Here is a 19,722-nt window from a genome sequence, read left to right as displayed (position 1 = left end):
TTCCCACCACCAAAAAACTAACGATGTGATTTGTGATGCACAACTAGGTGCTAAGAAACCGTGGAGCAAAGTGAGAAACCACAATGGGGAAAATAGATGGAAACAGTGCTGTTGGGCAAGAGCTCTCCTGAGCATTTGTAAACTTTTTTCTTACATTAATACTAATGGGATCGCGACAGTGAACTAAAACTTGAGACAGCATCTTCTTTGTGCCTATATGGCCTGTAGGGTCTTCTTTGCTTCTGTGTGGCCTGTCATGTATCTCCAGCACATGGAATAAATTAAGCTGAGTCACGCAAAGCACTGGCCTTAAGACGGCAATTGGCACAATTCTCCTTGCCCTGTTTTTGACTTGCCATGTAGCTCAGGCAATATTGAAAAAGGACTAAACATGCAATATGTGCTCATGTATGTAGGAAGAATTTGAAATACGTGCCAGGCACCCTGTCAGTTTCACAGATAACAGAAATAAAAATCCAACCATACATTCAGACCATGATTAACCGTTAAAGAAAAAAGTCTGACTACACAACCAAATTCACAAGCCACCAAGCTTAATAACTGCACTAGATAAAATAAACCTCATATTAGGAAACGTTTCCTGGGAGGAAATTTCCGTAAGAGAAACCTTACTTCCATAAGGCAACCGGGTAAGATTCGTTTGGAGAAAACTGGCAATGTCTAAACCTGAATCTTGAGATGGGGCTTCAGCTGAAATTCCCATGGAGACAAGTTTTCTGACTTTAGTTTGTGTTTAGTGGAAGGTGCAAGATTTACAAATATTGCATGCTGGTGAGGTTGCAGGATATCGCACTCCTTCTTATAACTGTGGCTGACCTAATAACGGGAAACTTGCCGAGTGTACTTCTCTGACCAAAGCAAGTAACACCTGACATGGTTGTCATCCTTAGTGGTAAATTGCCTTCTAAGGAAGCAGATGGAAACCACGTTGTATTTTCAGATGTGTGTTTTATAAGTGTTACTCATCCACATCAGCCCTTTATTATACATCTCCTAAGTTAAAATAATTTACTTAAGCTGAGCTGTGGAAAAAAAAAAAAAAAGCCTGCAGTATGGTTAAGCTTTGGGGGAAATTTTTTTAAGGGGATCTAAAAGAAGTTTTTAGAACATGTAAAATGTTAAATGGGAAAAGTTAGAATTGTTGCGTAAAAGTAACACCACTAATAGTTTTAATTTACTTTTTAAAATAACCCTCTGCTGCTATTTTGAAGGGGTCAATTAAAAACTTTTAACAGAGTTGATGATATTGTGTTAATACAAATGAAATTGTTCTCAACCACCCCATTTCATTAGTCTATCTCACTCCCTAACTAAATGTTCTCACTAGAGTAAATGTTATATCCCTGATTTGATTTGTCAATAAGCTCTTGGTTGATATATGCTCCAGTTTATAGGTAGTTCCCAAATTATGCAGTATGATATATTTTTCTAGCTTCAAAATTTAATAATGTATTATTTATGGTATGTCATTTCTATGTGTTTGCTATATAGTATTACCTGGTTTAAAAATCTCTAAATAGAATCAAAGCATTCTTAGACAGGGGTAAATTTACTGTAGCAAGTTAGAGGAATTTTTTTCTCTTTTCTAAATTCAGTGTTAATGTGAGCTCACTAAAGTGAAACTTGACATGACAACATTTTTTAAGGATCATTCCCACCAATGACCCAAATTTCCCAGGGTATTACAAGATCAAAGAACAGTCACTCAACTTCCAACACTTGTCAAAATAGTGAACTATTTTATTAGAGCTATTTTTCTCAGTGTTATAGCAGATGGTGTCAATACTTTCAAAGCCAAAAGATACATCCTATTCCATATGTAGACTATGTGAAATGTTGATAATGTGTAGCATGCCCAAATACAGAGGTGTAAATAAAGTCATTCACAGGGACTCTTCTTTTATTTCTTTCTCCCATTTGGGGGGTCTTCCATTAATGATGGAATCTTTCCAGAAATAAAGTCAAAAGGCATTTATTGAGATAAGCTGGGTCCAGGAGTTTGAAGGAAAATAATTACTAGTTAGTTATTAGTTAATTAATAAAAAAAGAATCAATAAAAAAGAATTTGATTTGACATATCATCAGAAGTGTTTTTAAAGATTCCTGATATCTTCCAAGAAAGTTTTTTAGGTTGTCTAACGAATGCTAGATTGACCATCTTTAATAACTGTTGTTATTAAGATCCATTAGTTACATAAAACCATGGGAGATATAAAAAATGACAGTATTAGTTGTCGATCTTTCTAGGAAGCCACTTTCAAATAAATTTTTTTCAGGATTACACACTGATGTTCTAACTCTTTATTCTTAAGTCTTAAAATTATCTCTTTAAAGATACCATTCTAACAATCATTTAAAGGCACGTCATTTTTTCAATAAAGAACCTTGGGGGAGAAATTAGTTCTACTCTGTACATGCTTTACTCTAACTCATGGACCATAGGTCATTCTACAGACCTAAGATATGGAAGTTATTTTATAAGTGAATCGTTATAATTCAAATCTATATTGCAAGCTGAATACCAGATCAACATGCTCTCAACAAAAGAGAAAAGGAAGAAACAGCAATTTAGAGATTATGTGTATATAATTTGAAAACAGTGTGTTTAATGTTTATAAAACATCTGACTTTCTAAAGAGGTGGTACTTAGGGTCAAAAATTATTGGATCATAAATACTTTATAATTTAATATCAACCGAAACACCATCTTTAGCTAATTTTGACACTGAATCCCAGTTATATCTGCTATATATTATTAGCTTCTATGTATATTACCTGATGTAATTGTATACACACCAAAAATTTACGGAAAAATTATCTTTTTGGGGAAACTTTTAGGCCTTCATCTGGACATCTATTCTACATTTGCATATAGTTTTTAGCCTTATAATCTCCACTCAATGTAGTTCCTTAACAGAATTTTAACTATATAGCTCCAAAACGTACATATTCACACTCCAACTGGATGTTTTTAGTTACATACCTAATTAATTTCTGAATTTATACCAACCTCTGAATGTCAACCAGGGTATAACACATATGATACCCTTTGACTTGGGTAAAGGTTTTATAATCATTGGCTAAAATAGCCATGGCTGTATAAGAAAGACACTCGAAACCCAAAACAAACTTTTAGAAGTATTAGCCACATTTTCCCATGCCCATTTAATAAATTGCAACCTTTTGTAAGATTTCTGGTATTTTTAAGACTTACTTCACTTTGCACTGCAGTACACAGTCCACAGAGATTACTGGCCCCCCATTAAATAGAATCCGCCTTCCAGTTCTAGATTGTTCAATTTATGTTAGGACAAACGCATGAATGTATCAACCTATTATCCATCAAAGAATTTTAAAACAAGGAATAATCTACTGTTTGTCTATATTCCTTCCATTTGATTATATTTGAATTACTAAACACTTTATCATCAAGCTGTACCTAGTCTAACTTATTTTTCTTTTGCTATTTTACAAGTATTTTTAAACTCTAATATTCATCTTTGGTGATGTTTAAAACAAGGTGCTTTCAGGTTTCAATATAAAAGTTCTTGGTTTATTTTGGTGCTAGTTCCTTGCTTGGTCCTCCGTTGGCTATTACAAGTCGGTTTGTAATTTCCAAAGACATATTTACAGCAATAAAATGATTGGTATGCCTCCATGATCTTTTCTGAATTGTATAGGTGGGGAGGTTGAGACTGTAAGGAATAATTAGAGGTTATCAAGTCTAATGACTATTTTCAGCCCATATGAGGGAAAAAATATTTTATTTTCACACTTTAAAACTTATTTTCCTTTTCCATTTTCTAGCTCTTTTTTTTCTTCTGTGTTTACTAAGGAGCCTCCTCTCCAGAGGGCTTTTCAGCAGATCAGATCACAGGCTTGAGCCGCCTCACACAAATACATTAAGTGATAAATAGTTGGCCCTTTAAACTTCCTTCTGATACTTTTGGCATCTTCATACTTTTCTTTCTCTCTTTCATACTCTAATTTTTATTTTTGCTTACACTAGCATTATATTTCTTTTAAAATGGATTTTCTTCTTCTCTGCCTTTAAAATCATGCCCTTCCATCTTTATTGGGAGCACTTTTTGCCCCCACCTAATGCCACTTTCAGAACACTATCACCTTCATCTTACATGAAACCTTACCCTCTTCAGACTCGTATGATCTGCTTGTATTCCTCTCCCTCTCTTCCGCTTGTGTCATTCACGGAACGCCCAACAATATCCTCGCTTTTACTGAAGACTCATATTCTGGCCCACAGTCTGCTGTAAACTTTCCAACTCCTGTGAGGATTCACAGTAACTTAAGCGACCACCTGGATGACACCCAACACCTGAAATTCTCAGTTCTTAGACCCCCATTTTCCCCATCCCACTTTAGCCACATGCAGCCTTGTCATAACCGAGCAGGGCACTTCTGTGGATGCCTGTTCCAGCCTTCACAGCCTCTGACCACTTCCTCCTGACTCTTCCAGCTTATGTGCTGAAGTATTCTGATTGTGCAATTCCTCCACTTCAATCAAAGCTGCCATGTTTTGACTCCTCCTACTTTCCCCTATCTGCCACCCCATGTTCCTCGTTGTCTAATCAAGCTTCATGAGTTCAACCACACTGCCTCTTGGGGAATGCCTTCAAACTCCTTGCCCTGCTCTCCCCTTTCATATCCCAAATCTTTCACCCTCCATCTCTGTCCTCACACAAACAGCTAAACAAGTGATTCAAGTAAACTGACTTTTTTTTTTCATTTTTAATACTCAATCTCAAATCTCAGATTAATATCAAATGCTTCTCTACAATCCTACCTGCTTCTCTGATAGACTTCCCATCTCATTATACTAGATTACTACTCCATACCTTCTCTGTCCTCAAAACTTCCACACCTCTTCTCTCCTCCTCATTCTTAGTTGGTGACCTAATCCTATTGTTCACCAGGCCTACACATCCACCTGTACTTGGACTCTTTCCCCCCTGCCTTATTACAATGGAGTTAGTGTCCTATTTATATAAAAAGACAATCCCCCACTTGTGCTCAAGGACTTTGCTCCTTCCCTAATAGTCCCTTTTTTGAAATCATCTCTCTCTCTCTCTCTCTCTCTCTCTCTCTCTCTCTCTGTTTTGATCATTTTCATTAGCACCCTTCCCTGACTTATTTTTTGTTTGTTTTCACTAAACTTCTTAAGAGTCATGTACACATGCCTTCTTTTCTTTCACATGTCTTATCAAACTTCAACCCCATCCCATCAATCCACCAGAATGGCTCTTGTCAAGTTTGTCCAAGACCTATAGATTGCCAAACACATAGCCCAATTTTCTGTCCTCGTCTTTTTTAACCTCTGGGAAGAATCTGAAAAAACTATTCTCTCTTCCTTGAAACACTTTTCTTTCTTGGCTTTTATACCATCCTTTAAGGATGTAGCTTACATTTCATTGGCCTCTCTCTCTTATTCTGTTTTGTTTTTTCCCCATCTACCCAACTATTAAATGGTGATGTTCTCCCTAAAGTTTGGCCCCATGACCTCTGCTCTTAACACTCTACAATGTCACTATGAGACCCCATCAAGTCCCCTTTTAAATTTTTTTTTAAATATTTATTTATTTTTCAGAGAGAGAGAGAGAGAGAGAGAGAGAGAGAGAGAGACAGAGTATGAGCAGGGGAAGGGCACAAAGAGACGGAGACACAGAATCTGAAGCAGGCTCCAGGCTCTGAGCTATCAGCACAGAGCCCAAAGTGGGGCTGGAACTCATGAACCGTGAGATCATGACCTGAGCCAAAGTCAGACACTTAACTGACTGAGCCACCCAGGCACCCCGAGGCCCCTTTTAAAATGTTCAAAATTAAACATACTTTTAGTCTCCCAATATCCCCCATTCCAATAAATATGACTCCACTGATCCATTTCTCAAGACAGAAACTAAGTACTCCTACTTGATTTCATCCCTTCCCTCATATCCCCCTCCTCCATTTCATCCATTGGTAAGTGCAAATGGCTTTGGCTGATTCTATAACCAAAATATATGTCCAGCCATCTAACAGCTTCCAACCCCATCTGCCCCACCCTACTTGAACTGTCTCTTCAATAGTCTCTCTACTTCCATACTGGCCTTCTTCAAACAATTTTCTACGGATGAGCCTATGTGGCCTCATAAAATGTAGGTTAGATTAAGCCAATCCCTTATTTTAAGAATTTTAATGGCTTTCCATTGCATGTCCTAGAATAGCCTACAGGAACCCACCTGACCTGGTATGAAAGATGACGGTGGAAAGATAATGGTGGTTTGGACTAGGTTAGTTGCAATGGAGAAGGTGCAAAAGAAATGGATTAAGGAAATGCTTTGGGCTTTGCAATTGGTATGCACTCTGTACGGCACATTTTCCTCTTTATTTTCATATGGTTATATCCTTTGATCTTTTAGGTAGCAATTTAAGTACCATTTTCCCAGAAATTCTCCTTGACCAAACCATTCATTCATTCATCCGTTCATTCCACAGATAATTAATGAATGCCTAACACTTGTGCCAAGCAGCATTGATATGACAGGGAAAAAAACAGATAAGTTCCTTTTCCTGACCTTACATTCAGGATAGGGAGTGGGGTGAAGGAGGTCTAACAATAAACAAGAAAATATATAGTGTGCTACATGGCAGTAATAGATGCCTATTGAGTAGACACCTGAAGAACCTTAGGGAACAAATCATGTGGCTATCTGGGTCCAGGACATTTCGGGCAAAGGAAACTATAAAACTACAAAAATTCTGAGGTAGATACAGGCTTGGGTTACTGAAGGAGGAACAGGAGACCCATGTGACTGCAGAGAATGAAAGAAGGAAAACATTAAGAAATGAAATCCGAGTAGTAACAAGGAATGAGACTAACTTTGACCTTTCAGACCATTGTAAGAATTCTGACTTAATCACAAGTGAAATAGAAAGCTATCGGAAAGCCTGGGCAGAGCACTCCTCAAAAACAAAAAACAAAAAACAAAAAATAAAAAACAAAAAACAAAAAAACAACATTATTTTTAAAAGATAACCTATAGCTAGCTCTCTTCATGAAGGACTCCTGCTACCTGGTTGGACCTTGTAGTTTGATAGCAAAACGAGTGACAAAAATAAAAGAAAACCCTAGACAGCTGAATAAAGCAACATTCAAAAAGAAATTTAAAAAGGACCTTGAGAAATAGATTAAATTCAAATCTCATTATAAAGTGTCTTGAAAAAACTCAGTCATAATAAACACAAGTGGGGATATAACATTCGTCAAAAGGTTTGAAAATGAGCCAGGCATGTACTTAGTGACTAAGTTCAAATAAGACAAACTCTAAGTGACCCTTATTTTCCTAATTTTACAAACAAAACTTAATTATGAGAAACTTAGTATATATCTGTCTGTTCTGTGCCTAATGTGCTAATCCTTATAAAAAACGTAGGGTGAGGCGCCTGGGTGGCTCAGTCGGTTGAGCGTCCGACTTCAGCTCAGGTCACGATCTCACGGTCCGTGAGTTCGAGCCCCGTGTCAGGCTCTGGGCTGATGGCTCAGAGCCTGGAGCCTGCTTCCGATTCTGTGTCTCCCTCTCTCTCTGCTCCTCCCCTGTTCATGCTCTGTCTCTTTCTGTCTCAGAAATAAATAAATGTTAAAAAAAATTGAAAAAAAATAAAAAACGTAGGGAGAAGAGCACACCACACAAAGAAATCTACAGATTCAATGCAATCCTTATAAAAAAAACCAACAGTATTTTTCACAGAACTAGAACAAATAATCCTCAAAGTTGTACGGAACCACAAAAGATCCTGAATAGCCAAAGCGATCTTGAAAAGAAAAACAAAACCAGAGGTATGATAATCCCAGATTTCAAGATATACTACCAAGCTGGAGTCAAACAGTATTGTACTGGCACAAAAACAGACACATACATCAATGGAACAGAGAGCCCAGAAATAAATTCACAAGTATATAGCCAATTAAGCTTTGACAAAGGAGGCAAGAATATGCCATGGAAAAAAGACAATCTTTTCAACACAAGTGTTAGAAAAACTGGACAGCTCCATGCTAAAGAATGAGACTGGACCTCTTACACCATACACAAAAATAAACTCAAATGGATTAAAGACCTAAATGTGAGATCTGAAACCATACAACTCCATAAGAGAACGCAGTCAGTAATTTCTCTGACATTGGCTGTAGCAACATTTTTCCAGATATGTCTCCTGAGGCAGGGAAACAAGAGCAAAAATAAACTATTGGGACTACATCAAAATAAAAAGCTTCTGCACAGCAAAGAAAACAATCAACAAAACTAAAAGATAATCTACTAAATGGGAGAAGATATTTGCAAATAACATATCTGATAAAGGATTAGTATGCAAAATATAGAAATAATTTATGCAACTCAACACCAAAAAACCCACAAATAACACAATTTTAAAATGGTCAAAAAACATGAACAGACATTTCTCCAAAGAAGACATACAGGTTGTCCACAGATACATGAAAGGATGATTAACATCACTCATTGTCAGGGAAATGAAAATCAAAACCACAATGAGATATCACCTCATATCCATCAGAATAGCAAAAATCAAAAACACAAGAAACAACAAGCATTGGAAGGATGTGGAGAAAAAGCAACCTTCATGGACTGTTGGTGGGAATGCAAACTGGTACAACCACACTGGAAAACAGTATGGAGGCTTCTCAAAAAATTGAAAATAGAATTACTATATGATCCAGTAATTGCACTACTGGGTATTTACCCAAAAAATATAAAAACACTGATTTGAAATGATAGATAAGGATATAGATATAGATATATTATATAAAAATATATAATATATATTATATATAATATATATTATATATACAATATATTCTATACATCTCTTTTCAAATTCAAATTTTCAAATATATATAATATATATTTAATTGCTATATTATATAATATATATAATGGAATATTACTAAGCCATAATTGCAACAATACAGAAGGATCTAGAGGGTATAATGCTAAGTGAAATGTCAGTCAGAGAAAGACAAATACCATAATTTCACTCATATGTGGAGTTTAAGAAACAAAACAAAGAAAAAGGAGACAAACAAACAAAAACGGACTCTTAAATATAGAAAACAAACTGGTGGTTGCCATAAGGGAGGCAAGTGGGGGATGGGTGAAATAGGAGTGATAAGAGTACACTTATCATGATGAGCACGGAGTAATGTACAGAATTGTTGAATCACTATACTGAATGCCTGAAACTAATATAACACCTATGTTAATTACACTGGAATTAAAATAAAATAAAAATAAACAAACTGAATAAAATCTAGGGGGAAGAGCCCTTACCTCAAAACCTTTCTCACAACTGCTCAAAATGTCAGGCTCTAATCCTTGTCAAAGGTCATATCTGGTTGGAGCCAGAATGTAATTTGTCATATTTTTCAGTGGAAAATACTTGCTGTATTCAAATTAATAGCTATCTTTTTCAAACTGTATGTGTTTCTACTCGATAAATTACTGACCTGGGCTTCTCAATTTGTTTTATCACATCTGAGATTGGGTTTACCTAGAATTAGACGCTGAGAGACAGGACTTGTGGGCAATCTAGGGAGGAAGGGGATGGATATAAAGGAACTACTGGTTAATAACTGGGAAATGAAATAGAGAAGGGAAAATAGCTAACAAAGGCCAGTTACCCCCATGGGCAATTGAAGGTCAGCTCTCCTGGGGAAAATGTTGGAAGTCGGTGTAGGGCATGCACTGCAGAGTTAAACCATCTCAGACATGAGGGAGATTGTATATTTAGACAACAGCTACCATCAGTTCATAGTTAGAGACTACCTGTGCCTGCTGCGTGAGTGGGCAAAGTGGCTATAACATCGGCAAAAATACACAATAGCTGGCAGTTAGAAATTGGGTGTGTGGGTCCTGAAATATAAGGGCAAAGTATAGAAAGACAGCACCGATGGCATCTGTTGCAACCGCTGGTATACTCAGCAGCACTCTGGTGAGATATGCTCTAAGAAACCTCAAATTTTTTCTGATTTCACAGGTCTTCCCTACACATTCCATAAATTAATCATAATTTAATAATTATGGATCATAATTTAATATATTGATAAAATAGATGACAAAACCATGTGGTGTAAAATAGGAAAGTCTTCAAGTCCCCCTTGGTGTTAATTTATACCTTTATGATATTATATGATTCATGTTAATTAGATGCCTGTCCCTGTAAAGTGTTTAGACATATAATCATTCTCCTATAAGAGATGACTTAGCTTTACTGTTACAAATTTAGGAGTGACCTTGATAGATAATTGGTTTTGATGTCTATTTACTACTAGAAAGAAGGGTCATGAGTCAATTAAAGTCATCATTTTTTGTATACACAGCCCAACATTTTAATAGCTTATTTCCAGCAACATGATGTTAACTCACTCAGTTTCTAAGACAGGTTCTTGCACCTAGCTTATTTAAAAAGGTACACCAAAAACTGTATGGTCACTATTTGGATATGGAAGAAATTAAATAACACATTTAGAATTAATGTGTGATGGGGATTGAGGAGGGTACCTTTTGGGATGAGCACTGGGTGTTGTATGGAAACCAATTTGACAATAAACTTCATATATTGAAAAAAAAATATGTTCCAAATGAAAAAAAAAAAGAATTAATGTGTGATACACAGAGGTCAGCACAGCAACAAGCAGAAACTCAATAATTATTTGTTGAATACATACATAAATGCAATGCATTCACTACTCAACTTTTCTAAAATCCATCCTTGCACTGATGGTCTATATAAGAACTGACCAAGCCCCCAATTCTATTATATTACTTGTCAAATACCACCATTCCCAATAGAACTTCTCCTTTGAAATTATTCTTTGCCATGATGATTCCTCTTTAAAATGAGGGGCAATACAGTTTAAATTTGTTAGATTACAAAATATATTTTGACCAATTATCTTAAATATGCTTTGGGAAAAGATAAGATATATAAAAAATTAGATCCTACTAGGAGGTAGTGAGAATCAAAGTGTAAACTAAAGAAAAGTAGTTTATTTTCAAACATAACCAAACATTTTTAAAATGAAAAATATTTGGAAAACAGAGTCCTAAAACAATGAAATGGAACTTTTCTTCATATGACAAAGGTCATGGTGGCAGTAGAAAACTACTCCCAGAACTCTATGAGGCTGGCCAACCAACTAGTAGGAACTTCATAATTATTTGTGGGAGACATAAATAAATGCAATCCATTCACTACTCATTTTTTCTAAAATATATCACCTGGTAGATTAAATCAAATATATGTAAAAGTTCAGGCCTTTCCACATGCTATTCTCTGAGAGAATAAATAAAGGCATTTTCTCTCCTGGAGAAAGAATATTTTACTAGATACCCCTGCAGCTTAGAGGAAAGGCATGTCAAAATATCTATCCACCTTTGCTTTCCATTCACACCCAATAAACATTTTTGAGCTAGTACCTGGATTGCTAGAGTAAGTGGAGGGCATTTAGAGACAAAATATGAACTTTATAGTTATCCTGCCATGGGAAACTCTCCCCAGTGAAAATTAATAAATATTTTACTTCATAAATCACCTTCTACAAAGATGATGACTGAGCATCAATCACCAGGAAAACTGACTTACTTTCTTTCTTTCTTTTTTTTTTTTTTAACATTTATTCATTTTTGAGAGACAGAGAGAGACAGAGTGCAAGTGGGGGAGGGACAGAGAGAGAGAGAGAGAGAGAGACAGAATCTGAAGTAAGCTCCAGGCTCTGAGCTGTCAACACGAGCCCGATGTAGGGCTCAAACCTACAAACTGTGAGATCATGACTTGAGCCGAAGTTGGACACTTAACTGGTGGAGCCACCCAGGTGCCTGCTGATCTACTTTCAATAAAAAGGCGAAAATAATGTGAGGTTAGAAAGCTTGGATGTAAAGCTTGAAATGGGGAACTCAATTCAAGTTAGGCAATTAATGGGTCCAATTTGGGTGCCTATCTGGCTGGATTTCTCTTTGCTCTTATTATTGATGACCTAAAAGCACTCCTTCTATTTTTTTTTTTTAATTTTTTTTTTCAACGTTTTTATTTATTTTTGGGACAGAGAGAGACAGAGCATGAACAGGGGAGGGGCAGAGAGAGAGGGAGACACAGAATTGGAAACAGGCTCCAGGCTCTGAGCCATCAGCCCAGAGCCCGACGCGGGGCTCGAACTCACGGACCGCGAGATCGTGACCTGGCTGAAGTCGGACGCTCAACCGACTGCGCCACCCAGGCGCCCCAAAGCACTCCTTCTAAAACACTGTTATTTATGAAGTAAGGATAATGAGCCAGATTTTTCAAAAGATGTACAATGTATTCTAAAAATCATTAAAACCAAAACAAGGGGGCGCCTTGGTGGCTCAGTCAGCTGAGCATCCGACTTCGGCTCAGGTCATGATCTCGTGGTTCACAGGTTTGAGCCCCCCGCCGTCGGGATCTATGCTGACCGCTCAGAGCCTAGAGACTGCTTTGTGGATTCTGTCTCCCTCTCTCTCTCTGCACCTCTCCCGCTCGTACTCTCTCTCTCTCTCTCTCAAAAATAAATAAAACATTAAAAAAATTTAAAAAATTAAAAATGAGAATTAGAAACCAATTAGATAGGGTGCTTGGGTAGCTCAGTGGGTTGAGCATCCTGCTTCAGCTCATGTCATGATCACACGGTTTGTGGGTTTCAGTCCCGTGTTGGACACTGTGCAGACAGCTCAGAGCCTGGAGCCTGCTTCAGATTCTGTGTCTCCTCTCTCTCTCTGTCCCACCCCTTCTTGTGCTCTCTCTCTCTCAAAAATAAATAAATAAACTTAAAAAAATTTTTGTAAGAAATAATTAGATTGAATAGCATTTCAAACACAGGTAAAAAACTGTCAAATCAAAATGCTATAAACTAGAGGAACAGGCAATAAAGAAAACCATATTTATTGACTGACTCACTAAAAATTAAATATTAGTATATAGAAAAAAATAGCATATCTATACTTAATGCCATAGACTGTAATCAATGGCAAGTCTGTTACAGACATATACACTCTAGAAATTATGAAGAAAGAATAGTACTCAAAGAGAGTGTACTATGTGTTAGTGTCTCTCTATAAATGTATCTAATTTAACTCCCAGAATCTGCCAGGGAAGGAAATAGATGAGGTAATTGCAATTTACAAAGATAAATTAACTCACTCATAGAAACAAACTAAATGAGTGGAATTTCTGGAATTTGAGCCAGATCTGCATCTTTATCCATTTCAATATGCTACGCTGGCATTGCACATTTACCTTAAATATAAATAGCTAAGTCTATAAGCATGACAAACTAGAAGCTATAATTAGGGATAAGCTACATAAATAAAATAAACTATGTAATAAAATTAACTTCTACATAATAAAAGCTAACAAATGTGATATAATGACACATTCTTTCAAGATCTAGTGCTGGAACCAGTTCCGCATCATTGGTCAATAGGGGAGTTGAAGCTGAAAAGCAGATTCCTTAAAGATGTCACCTTTATTTTCTGTCACTGAGCTTCCTCTCCCATAGAGATCTTTGGATATGAGCAGGATGCAGAAGCACAAAGAGAGAGAACACAGCAGTACGTCCAAGGTAACTCAGGGACCAATCCCAACTAGATCTCATGAGTTAAACCCAACAGAAACAAGGGAAAGCCGAAAAAGACTTAAAAAAGACTTCATGTATTAAAATCATCAGGGATTTACTATCAAACAATCTAATAAATCTAATAAAATTTATATACCTAGTAATACCTAGTATATAACTAGTAATACCTAGTATATACCTTGTAAGACTGATCAACACAAAAAGAGAACGCACAAATAATATCAAGAGTTCTTTAAAATAGGGTATGACTGTGGATTTCACAGACATTAATGAAATAAGAGGAAATTACAAATAATTTGTGGCCAATCAATTAAAAGATTTAGAGGAAGTAGACAAATTCATAGTAAAAAGTACCATTGACCCACACTTTCAAGAGCCAAAGACTCAAGAAAGAAATAATTTCCATCTTATACAACTGTTCTACATAAGAGAATAAGGCTTACAATCCTTAGCTCATTTTATAAGGTTAGCATAACTTTTTGACAAGTTCGACTAGATCAGCATAAGAAGGGAAAATTACATATTAATTCCATACATGAACACGGATGGAAAATTCTGTTTAGGGCAGTGGGAGGTACAGGCTTCCAGATGCAATGAATCTAATGGGGATGCAAGATTCAGTATAGGGCATGTAATCGATGGTACTGGATTAGTGTTGGATGGTGACAGATGGTAGCTATGCTTGTGGTCAGCACATAACAACATACAGAGTTGTTGAATTGCTCTACTGTATTTGAAACTAATGTAACATTGTAGGTCAACTATACTTCAGTCAATCAATAATGCAGGCTTAGCAAAACTGCTGGATATAAAAATCAAGAGGCCAAAATCAATTATACTCCTATATGTAAGAAAATAAATGTTAGAAACTACAATTAAAGAAAATATATCATTTATACTAGTAAGACCATGAATTTGTGTTGTTTTCAGTCACTAAGTTTGTGATAGTTTATTACCACAGCAACAGGAAACTAATAGATAGCAGGACTGTTTAGAACAGCTTATTCCAAATAAAAACATAATCATTCTCAAATGCAAAGGAGAAAGAAAAATCCAAAACAAACTCAAAAGAGAAAAAAAAAAGTAAAAAATAGTTTCAACACATTTAACAGAAGTTCATTTCCCTTAAATATGAAAAATATTTACAAATCCATACTAAAGGCATCAGTAACACAGTGGAGGGAAAAAAAGGAAGTAAACTTTTCACCTAAAAGGAAACACAAATAGTCAATACCAACCCCCATAAAGAGATGCTATTTTTATCATATTAGAAAAATATGTTTACCTGCTGCCATTTCTCCCCACGCCAACCACAGGTCTAGGTTAATTACCCTGACTCAATAAACTCTTAACCTCTTAAAACCAGCATGCAACTCCAGAATTATGGGAAGAGCATGTTAAGAATAAATAATTCCAGGTGCCATGTCCAGACATTCAGATTCAGTAAGTCTGAAGCCAAGAAATCTGTATTTCCTATGTACTGGACCATATAATTTGGGTACATGCACTGCTTATCTCGAACTTCTTACCCCTGAATTTCTTCCTAAACAACCTAAGCCCACAGCCCATTTCAGAGTCGGCTAGGTGCATGACTAATAGCACAAAAGGTAAACTATATACATGAAACAACTTTGCCAAAGAGGGGGTACTGCCAGTGCCATTGCAGTAGTCAGCATGACACTGAAGTAATTATCATAGTGTGGATGATGCCACTGTCATCATGATCAGGAGTCAGGGGACAGACTAAGATGACATTTTGAGGGGATAAGTATGCAGCAAATATGCAATAAACATGTAAGTACACGCTTTAATTAACACAGGGCGAGAAGCCACACTATTCTTTCTGCACTTACTTAGAAGACATCCCACACCAAGAACATGACATCACAGAGAGAATCAACAAGGCACCTCTGTCAGGATGTAAGTATGATTTTAGGGTGTAAACTAACATCATCCTATGGTATTAACATAACCCTTTAGGAAACTGACATTTAATCTCTGTGATTTCCAACACCCATTAAATAACCTGGTTTGCAGGCACCATGGTTTCCATACATAAATCGGCTTTAACAAGGAAACAGGTCGTTTATCTTCAGTGCCATTAACTCAAGGTGGACAGTCAGAGGTGTGTTCACAGCACTGCTCTAGGTCAAAACCAAGACAAGTTTGTTTACATTGTGTTCATCCCCCCAGGCCCAGGCTAATGAAAACCCTTTTGCCTGAGTCAACTCTGAAACCTACTTGCCTACTGCATTTGACAAACATGGTTTAGGACCATAAATATTTTTAAAATTTCCTTTCCTCTAACACCTGCTATCAAGAAATAAAGCTGCCCTTGGATACTTAAGCAATATTCACCAGTAACCCTAAACTGATTACTTGATAGAAAAATGCTCCCTTACCATCATGTTCACAATATTTGGCCTGAACAGATTACATTTCTTTTTTCAAAAAGAATTTGTACTGGCATGCATTAAGTTATGCATTACTTTTAAAAAATGTAAGTGTTAAAATACTTGCTCTTTCAGATGGACATGATGTATGGAATGAAAATGTCCCACTACTTTAAAAGCAGTATGAGACAATATTACAGAAGCACAGAACAATAATTAAATATGTAGAACATCCCTGAAATTCTATGTGCACTTTCATAATAGCAAATGAAATAGGATATCACACATAAACAATAGGACAAACTTGCTTTTCGAATCCTGCATGCAGAGCCAGCTACTAAACCTAATAGTTCGGTAAACTCTAAACTATTTGAAGAGTTTTTGTAAAAGATAATAGGGTTCAGCCATCACCTCTTTTTTATATTTTGCTTTCATGTATCCAGCCAACACTGGACAGTGGCTTGGTATTTATATAAATTGACTATAATCAGGAGGTAGAACTCTTGCCCAAATTTGGCACTTAAACTCTACAGTCTCTCAGGGTTATACCTGTAACATGGATTGGAGAGAAGGGAGAAAGGAGAGATTGCATTAGATCATCTCTAGGGTATTTTTTTTTCATTATTTTAGAGAGAGAGAGAGTGCAAGAGGGGCAGACACAGAGAGAGAATCTTAAGCTGAGCACGGGGCCCGACACGGGGCAGGATCCCACAACCCTGGGATCATGACTCGAGCCAAAATCAAGAGTTGGGTGCCCAAACAACTGAGCTATCCAGGCGCCCCATCTCTAGGGTATTTTTAAGCATTAATGATTTCATGCTCCATTTTAATGGTGGCTGGTACCCCACAAGAGAAACAAAAGTAGCTGTTCTTTATCTACCTAAGTCAAAATCATGACCTAAGTTTTGCCAAGAAAAGGATTCACTAACTGAAATCCTTTCAGGATTCTATTTTGAGATCACTTCCATAATTCTCCCCAGAAGTACAAATGAGGTGATGGGACATCAACTGTCCACTTCTCAGTTATTGCAAAGTCTTTTAAATCTGCGTATAATCATAATCACCAGATTCAAATTCTGAATCACTGAGTTCAGGAGTTATAAATGGGGAAATCTGGAGGAATCACGTAAAAGACCTAGTACCTACTTCTACTGTTTGCTGTTTCTTTTCTTTTCCTTTCTTTTCTTTTCATTTTTCCTTCCTTCCTTCCTTCCTTCCTTCCTTCCTTCCTTCCTTCCTTCCTTTCTTTCCTTCTCTTTCTTTCTTTCCTTCTCTTTCTTTTCTTTCTTTTCTTTCTTTCTTACTTTCTTTTCTTTCTTTCTTACTTTCTTTTCTTGAAACTCACCCTATGAATAGCAAGTCAGGTAAGTAGGAAATTTTACATTTCAGAAATCAACCCGACATGATGTAAACAAAAGGTAGAAAGTCTTGCAAATATCTCTATCAGATATAGCCAGGGAATAGTGTATTTTCCCCTTGTGAAAAGCAGGAACACTCTAGATCTGTTTCATTAATTCTCTAATGCATATTAAATTATTCTAATTCAATATTAACTGAAATAAAACAAAAATGAATTTCTTTAGCTGGCTAAACAATAATCGACTTGCCCTACCTTGCATATTAATATAATGCGCTGTTACATGTTGACTCAGAGCCTGCTTGGAAATAGTGATGGAAATAAAACCATCATGACAACCACTGACTTCTCCCTCATCCCTTAGTACTTTCTTAAGCTCTGACTGACCCATTGTTTATAGCCATAAATCTGCTAAAGAATCCTTACTGGCTTCTCCTATTCTCTACTGTTCTGCAGTGACTCCCATGGCAATAAAAGGTCCCTCAGATTTATTTCTGTTTGATGGCCCAGAGCATCATACTGAAAGCACTGAAATTATACATTCTTTTCTCTTCCCTCATACTCTCCATTGGATATGGACACCAAAAACAATTTTATGTACAGGGGCCATGGTAAACTGGGAGGCACCTAGAAAAAGGGTGTCAGTCATGTATTTTTTAAAGTCTAAAATTCCATTTATTTGAGATATTTTACATTCTCCTCTTACGTGTCTATAATTCAAATCTGAAGCAACAGGGCACATTAAATTTCCACAAGACACAAACAATCTTCATAGCTGTTTATAGCGTATTTCTAGGGACAGAAATGCACACAGCCCAGGACTATCTCTACTCACTGATAAAGCACAAATTCTCATTGTTCTTCCTCCTTTATTCCGGAATAATTCAAATGCTTTGTACAAAAATAAAAACAAAGTCACAGCACAGTTATAATCAATGAAAAGGTCTTTGGTAGGCTGGCTGGGAGGGAAACACTTCCAACCACCCTGTCTCTTGGAACTCATTTCAAGCAACAACGTCCGTTATACTTCACACATGTAGAAAAACACAGGGAAAATTCCACTGCATCCCCAAAGCCCAAAGCTCACTGGCACTATTGGTGGAGGATATATTTCAAGAGTAAAAGTATTTAATTCAATGCTGTTTTAACCTAGCTATAAAACAAAATTTTTCCATGGTGGATGCAATTGTCACATTTCAAACCTCTGAACAACAATTCATGAAAACAAAGAAGTATCAAAGCTCAGTTGCATGTAAAACAGTTGCAAAAGAATTTTTTTAACTAGGCTCAACACACAGCACAGAGCCCAGTGTGGGGCTTGAACTCACAAACCTGAGATCAAGACCTAAGCTGATAGCAAGAGTCAAATGCCTGGGGTGCCTGGGTGGCTCAGTCGGTTAAGCGTAGGACTTTGGCTCAGGCCATGATCTCATAGTCTGTGAGTTCGAGCCCCGCGTCAGGCTCTGTACTGATAGCTCAGAGCCTGGAGCCTGTTTTGGATTCTGTCTGGATTCTCTCTGACCTTCCCCCATTCATGCTCTGTCTCTCTCTGTCTCAAAAATAAATGTTAAAAAAAAAAAAAAAGAGTCGAATGCTTAACCAACTGAGCCACCCAGATGCCTCGCAAAAGACCTTTTTAAAAAAAAAAAAGTTTTTTTAATGTTTGTTTTTAAGAGAGGGAGACATAGCACGAGCAAGGGAGGGACAGAGAGAGAGGGAGACACAGACTCCAAAGCTGTCAGCACAGAGCCCGACACGAGGCTTGAACCCACAGACCATGAGATCATGACCTAGGCCAAAGTTGGATACTCAACCGACTGAGCCACCCAGGCACCCCTAGGTTTTTAAAACTTATTTACTCAAGCATAGCTTTCCATAACTCTTGTTTTAAAGACTTATCTAACATACAATGAAATAGTAAGTTAATATCTAGAGGACCACTTGATGTACTTTAAAACTTGATATCACACATATGCTTTATTAGCTCAGCTTATACATTTTTGAATTATAAATATAGATATCCCCAAATATAATATTTGGCTTAGGCAGATATATCCAAATACTGCCTTTTTGTAACAATTCACTTTTTCCATTACTTCCGTATAATTTCCTGCTCTCTTTCTTAGAGATATTTTCAACATATAATTCATTTATCTTCATTTTAGGATACTATGCCAGTGCTCTAATTGCTTAGACTCTCTCCTATGCTCCAAAAAATGTCAAACTAAGATTCCCGAAGACTGAATGCTGTTTAGAATACATTCCATTCCTAGCAATAGAGCCCATCTTGT

Source organism: Lynx rufus, unplaced genomic scaffold (genome assembly GCF_022079265.1).
Source record: "Lynx rufus isolate CCGP_SWC_20201006 ecotype Redwood Valley unplaced genomic scaffold, mLynRuf1.p SCAF_22, whole genome shotgun sequence".
NCBI classification, from domain to species: Eukaryota; Metazoa; Chordata; class Mammalia; order Carnivora; family Felidae; genus Lynx; species Lynx rufus.
The sequence above is the reverse complement of the archived record's forward strand: the minus strand, read 5'-3'. Positions refer to the sequence as shown.